This window comes from Apium graveolens, chromosome 5, assembly GCF_009905375.1.
Source record: "Apium graveolens cultivar Ventura chromosome 5, ASM990537v1, whole genome shotgun sequence".
Classification (NCBI taxonomy): Eukaryota; Viridiplantae; Streptophyta; class Magnoliopsida; order Apiales; family Apiaceae; genus Apium; species Apium graveolens.
Window position 1 is genome coordinate 244,640,956 of NC_133651.1, and position 7,141 is coordinate 244,648,096.

Below are 7,141 nucleotides of genomic sequence, written 5' to 3' on the forward strand. Positions count from 1 at the left end.
CAGCTTAAGCATAAGCTGAAAGATGTTAAGAATGCAAACAAGGTAAAATCACCTAGGAAAAACAGGAATGGAAAGGAAGGTGTGAATAAAAGCAATAACTATAAATCTGTTCCTGATGCTCCTAGGAAAGCATGTCATAACTGTGGAAGTTCTAACCATCTGGCTTCTTTTTGCAGGAAGAATAAGAATATTAACTCCTTATCTTCAAAATCAGGAGTTAAGAGTCAGTCTGTTAGATACAAACCACAAAATCCTTATTTTCATTGTGGTAGTTTATGGCATTCCATTTATACTTGTAAGGAATATCATAGTTTGTACTATGATTATTATCAAATAAAACCTTCTTTAAAGAAAGTTTCTGTTGTTCCTTCTAGTGTAAGTTCTGATTCAAAGTCTGGTAGTATAAGTTCTGATAAGAAAACTGTTAACATAAAATCTGATGCTAAATCCGCTGCAAATGTTAACAAACCTAAAAAGGCCAAAGGATCCAAGCAAGTCTGGGTCCTTAAAACTAATAATTAGTGGTCTTTTTGATTGCAGGGCAACAGGAAAAATATTTTAGTTCTGGACAGTGGATGTTCAGGACATATGACTGGAAATAAGGCCCTGCTATCAGACTTTGTGGAGAAAGCTGGCCCAAGTGTTTCTTATGGAGATGGCAACATTGGAAAAACTTTGGGATATGGCAATATCAATCTTGGGAATGTCATCATTAAAGATGTAGCTCTGGTCTCAGGACTTAAACACAACTTACTGAGTATAAGTCAAATCTGTGACAGAGGTTATCATGTTGATTTCTTTGCAGAACATTGTGAAATAGTTAGTAAATCTAAAGGAAAAATTGTTCTGAAGGGATTCAGGCGTGGTAACATTTATGAAGCTAAGCTTTCAACAAGTTCTGATGGTTCTGCAATCTGTTTAGTAAGTAGAGCTTCAACTGAAGAAAGCTGGAATTGGCACAAGAAACTCTCTCATTTAAACTTCAACAAGATAAATGAACTGATCAAGAAAGATCTTGTGAGAGGACTGCCAAAATCAGTGTTTGTTCCTGATGGTCTTTGTGACTCATGTCAGAAGGCTAAACAAAGAAAATCTTCGTTCAAGAGCAAGACTGAATCATCAATTCTTGAGCCTTATTATCTGCTTCATGTTGATCTATTTGGTCCAGTGAATGTCATGTCTATTGCAAAGAAGAAATATGCGTTGGTCATAGTAGATGAGTTCACCAGATACACATGGGTGTATTTCTTGCACACAAAAAGTGAAACTGCATCTATCCTGATTGATCATGTCAAACATCTGGATAAATTGATCAAAGATTCTGTGAAAATTTTGAGTAGTGATAATGGCACTGAATTCAAGAATCTGATAATGGAAGAGTTCTGCAAAAATCATGGAATAAAGCAGGAATTTTCTGCTCCTGGAACTCCACAGCAAAATGGAGTTGTTGAAAGGAAGAATAGAACTCTCATTGAAGCTGCACGAACAATGCTTGAAGAAGCAAAGCTTCCAACCTATTTCTGGGCTGAAGCTGTGCAGACTGCTTGTTTTACTCAAAATGCAACACTCATTAACAAGCATGGAAAAACACCATATGAGATGGTGAAGAACAAGAAGCCAAATCTCAAATACTTTCATGTATTTGGATGTAAGTGTTTTGTTCTCAAGACTCATCCTGAACAGCTATCCAAGTTTGATCTAAAAGCTGATGAAGGAATCTTTGTTGGATATCCACTTTCTATAAAAGCCTTCAGAGTCTATAATTTGAGAACAAAAGTGGTCATGGAATCTATCAATGTCTCTTTTGATGACAAGAAGATCACTGGACTTGAAGATTGCATTGATCATGATCAGCTGAGATTTGAAAATGAAGATTCATATTCTGATACCTCAAGTCCTGACAGTCTAAGTCCTGATACTGTAAATTCTGATGGATTAAACTCTGATGTTATTGAAACTGTGGTGACTACGTCAAAGGAAGATGCACCAATGCAGGGGGAGCATACTCAAGATATTATCACATCTCAAGAAGCATCAGAACATACATCTGGCTCTTCAAATTCTGATTCGTCAAGTTCTGATAAGCCAAGTACTGACAGTACTGAAAATCTAAATACTGAAGGATCCAACTCAGAGAGCATAGTTTCAGGGGGAGCATCAGAAAATGAAACCGAAGACATCATGAATCATGGGGGAGCATCCAGTTCTAGAGAAAATCTTCCATCTGCAAGGAAGTGGACAAAATCACATACACCTGATTTGATAATTGGAAATCCTGAGGCAGGTGTCAGAACTAGAACAGGTACTTCGAATGAATGTCTTTACAATTCTTTTCTCTCTCAGTCTGAGCCAAAGAAAATGGAAGAAGCTCTTCAAGATGCTGATTGGGTGCAAGCAATGCAGGAAGAGTTGAATGAATTTGAAAGAAACAAAGTCTGGACCTTAGTGCCAAGACCTAAGAATAGATCGGTTGTTGGTACAAAGTGGGTATTCAGAAACAAAACTGACAGTGATGGCATAATTGTAAGGAACAAGGCAAGGCTGGTTGCAAAAGGATATTCTCAACAGGAGGGAATTGACTATGATGAAACATTTGCGCCAGTTGCTAGGTTAGAAGCCATAAGGATATTCATGGCTTATGCTGCTCACAAAAAGTTTACTGTCTTTCAAATGGATGTGAAAAGTGCTTTTCTCAATGGAGAATTGGAAGAGGAAGTATATGTTGAACAACCTCCAGGCTTTGTAGATTCCAAACATCCAGATTATGTCTACAGGCTTGATAAAGCACTTTATGGACTTAAGCAAGCTCCTAGAGCATGGTATGAGACTTTAGCTCAGTTTCTTCTGGAAAGTGGATTCAACAGAGGAACTATTGACAAAACACTGTTCTATCTCAACCATGGCAAAGACTTACTTTTGATCCAGATTTATGTTGATGATATTATTTTTGGGTCTCCAAATGACAAACTTTGCAAAAAGTTTGCCAAACTAATGCAGTCAAGATATCAGATGAGTATGATGGGAGAACTCAGTTATTTTCTGGGCCTTCAAGTCAAGCAGAGTGAAGAAGGAACTTTTATTTGTCAATCTAAGTACACCAGAAACTTGCTGAAGAAATTTGGAATGCAAGACTGTTCAAGTGCATCCACTCCCATGGCCACTGCAACAAAACTGGATAAGGATACTGGTAATTCAGTAGATATTACTGATTACAGAGGTATGATTGGCTCACTTCTCTATCTAACTGCTAGTAGACCAGATATCATGTTTGCTACCTATCTTTGTGCAAGATTTCAAGCAGATCCAAGAGAACCTCACTTAACAGCTGTAAAAAGAATCTTTAAGTATCTTAAAGGAACAGCTGATCTAGGATTATGGTATCCTAGAGAATCAGATTTTAAATTAATAGGTTACTCAGATGCAGATTTTGCAGGTTGCAAAATTGACAGGAAAAGCACAAGTGGTAGCTACCAATTTCTTGGAGGCAGGTTGGTTTCTTGGTATAACAAGAAACAAAAGTCAATTTCCACATCAACTGCAGAAGCAGAGTATATTGCTGCAGGAAGCTGCTGTGCACAGATTCTCTGGATGAAGAATCAGTTACTGGATTATGGGTTAACATATTTCAAAATCCCTATTTACTGTGATAATCAAAGTGCTATTGCTATGACAGGTAATCCAGTTCAACACTCTATGACAAAGCACATCAGCATCAGGTACCATTTCATCAGGGAACATGTGGATGAAGGTACAGTGGAATTGCATTTTGTTCCCACAGATCAACAAGTAGCAGATATCTTCACAAAACCACTATGTGAAGCTACCTTTACAAAATTGGTAAATGAACTTGGAATGATTTCAGGTTCTTTCTCTAAATCTGCTTAAACTTGTTCTATGTTATCAGACTTTATGATCAGTATTTACAGAATTAATCTCTTTGTATATTCTGTGCATTAATTGATAAATGTTTTTAAGTACTGACTGTTGTCTGATACATATCTCTTAACTCTCATAAGTGATATATCTGTTTAAGTAATCATTCTATCCTATGAGGATAATTGTGCTAGATACTGACCTACTAGTCTTCAATAAACAAATGATCTCATGAAAGAAGTAATTATTTCTGTGGAAATCTTATGACACAAGCAAATTCTGATACTTGAGCTTAGTTTAGTTTACTTTATTCATCTTACTACTAAGTCCCAAATTAGAATAATGCTACTCATCTGTTTAAGTTCTGTTTCTAGTAAAACTGATGAATGTACTAAATGCTGATAAACCTCACTTATCAAAAAAAAAAAAATCAAAAAATCAAAGAATAATATCAGGTACTCCTTTGAGATCTAGAGTAAAAATGTGAATGGGACGACCCAAGTGCATAGCTGGTATTAAGTAAATATGCATTAGAAAAGCAAAATATTTTTTCTTGGTGACTGTTCACACTCTATGATTACTGGAGAAATACTCTGATAATAGCATAAATTTTGATAAAGCAGTCGTGACTCACTTACACTGAGAAGCCACTGTAAAATAGAATTTCAAAGATGCATAAAATTAGCACAAAAACAGTTGAGGTGGACTCATGCATGAACTCATTTATCAGTAGGTTTCAGGATAATGACAGCTCTTTAGCAAAATTTTAATTATGACTTATTTCTAAGATGTACTGAAGTAGATCAGACTTTACTCTTTATTAGTTATTTAGCTTAATGCACACACACATCACTCCATATGAATGATGAAATTTCTGTGGTGGTCTATGTTCTTTTAGATAAACAGTCACTGTGTCCCTTTTGCACAAATTCTGAGGACACGTTCTAGTTATATGCTCTGATGATTAAGTCCTGAAGACTATAACTCAGAACTTGTATGAAAACTTACTAAGATAGATATTCCTTGTTCGAGTTAAGACATTATGTTCTGATGACTGTTAAGTTCTGGTATAGGTCTAAGTTCTGATTTTTCAGTCTAACCCTTTACTTGACTTATCTGTGAGTAAAATTTGGTAACAGTCTCAGTTTAATTTCGAAATGTTGCTTCTTCTCCATCCACTCCATCTCAGGAAACTGTATCTAACAAGGCTAATTTCCCATCTGTGTCTCTTGGTCATCAACTCACAAGTGCTGATAATGCTGATCAACACTTAGTTGTGCCTGGAGTAATTTTCTTAGAAGCTCCAACAACAACAAATCTTTTGCCAACAACTGTTACTGATGCTATTAAAACTCCGGAATTATCTAAGTCACCTTCTCTGCATCTAGACACTGATGATCAGACTTTAGGTGAGCATCAGGATTTGGCTGTTGATCAGAACTTAGCATCAGATCAGCAATTAGAGGATGCTGACGCCTCCATTGCTTCTCACACTGCTATTATATCAGATGATGCTGATTCTATAAGTTCTGATGCTGCACATGCTGGAGATACTGGTGATGCTGCTCCAACTGCAAATACTGATGCAGCAGGTCCTTCAGGACACATTCCTCTTTCTAAGTCTGAACTAGTAAAGAAGTATGTTACAGAGGAACCACCAGTGCCTTGGAGTGAAACTCCTGCAGGACAGGAGTGGACTAAGGAATGGAACTCAGTCTCATGTATTCCATCTGCGTTACATCTTACTGAGCACTTTACTAAAGCTGATGAAATGTTAAATTCTGATGATTTCAAAGCTCAGCTTCGTGTCACTGCATTGAGTACTAAAAATCTACAAGGTCTTCATTCAACTACTCATGCCGAAATACACAAGATTCAGGAGAACTTTACCAAACAAGAACAAGTTTGGAAAGTTGATAAGAAAAAGTTCTTTCAACCATCTATGGACAGGATTGCTTATATTGAGAAGACTCAAGATCGCCAACAAGCACAGATTGATAAAATTCTGCAAAATCAAGCTTCTCAGCAATCACAACTGACAGAAATCCAATCTTCAGTGGAATTGCTTATCTCTCTTCTACTTCCTGCTGATGCCAAAAAGGGGGAGAAAGTGATTAAGTCCAAATGCAAGGATGACAAGACACTGCAAGGAAAGGATGATGAAAAAGATGACCAAGGAAACTCTGGAATGGGTGGAGGTCATAGTCAAAGTAAAAGATTCTCATCAAGAAATGCTGAAATTGCAAGTCACGGGATAAGTTCTGATACTGGGAAGAGATTAAGTTCTGATACTGGTAAAAGAATAAATTCTGATGAACTTCTAGATCTTGATGAAGAAATGTCAAGACAGTTATTTCTTCAAGAAAATCCAGGAATGGACTTGGAAAGTTTAAAGGAAGAAGAAGCTAGACTTAAATCAGAGAAAGTCACATCTAAATCCGAAGCTTCTGGTAAAAAGTCACTTCCAAAACTGAAAGGTATTGTGATTAAAGAAAAGGCACAAACTGAAGCAACATTTGCTAAATCACAACCAAAGATAGATCCAAGATCCAAGGGTAAAGAAAAGGTTGGTGAACCTGTTAAAGTTTATGTACCTCCTGAAGATGAAGAAATTACTGATGACAAAGATAATCTTGCTCTGACTTCAAGAAAAGTTCTTAAAACAACCTCTGACACAGCTCAAGTTGTTCAGAGTCAAGAAATTAAAAGTTCTGATATTCAAAAGAAGCAAGTAACCTCTGACACAGCTCAAGTTAACTTGATATCAGAAGGAAGATCAAAAACACTCCTACCAGGATTCACTAAAGCAAAACAAACTCAACCTTTGAAGACTACTGCAAGTCGTTTTGAAGCTAGAGTAGTTACTGGAAAGGAAGCAAGAGATAAAACTGGATTGGGAAGTGCTGATGAAAGAAGAGTACACAACACTACCAATGATCCAACTTCATTGTGTGAACCAGGAATTGGAGCAACTCCTGAAAGATTGAATCAATTGGAATCTGTACAAATGGTTTACCATACCTACTTGAAGAAACACATCTTGTTGTATTTCATGACAGATGGTAGGGTTTATCATATAAGACAAAATGCCATTCCATTGAAGTATTTTGAAGAATTGGAGCATGTATTATTCTTACTTCAAGTGGATGACAGATTGACAGGGACTGCTGCAAATTATTTGAAAGAACAGATTCAGAGACAGAAAAGACTTTATTCTGTTAAGTCTAACAGCATATATGTTCCAAAGTACAGAAATCACAATGGTGAT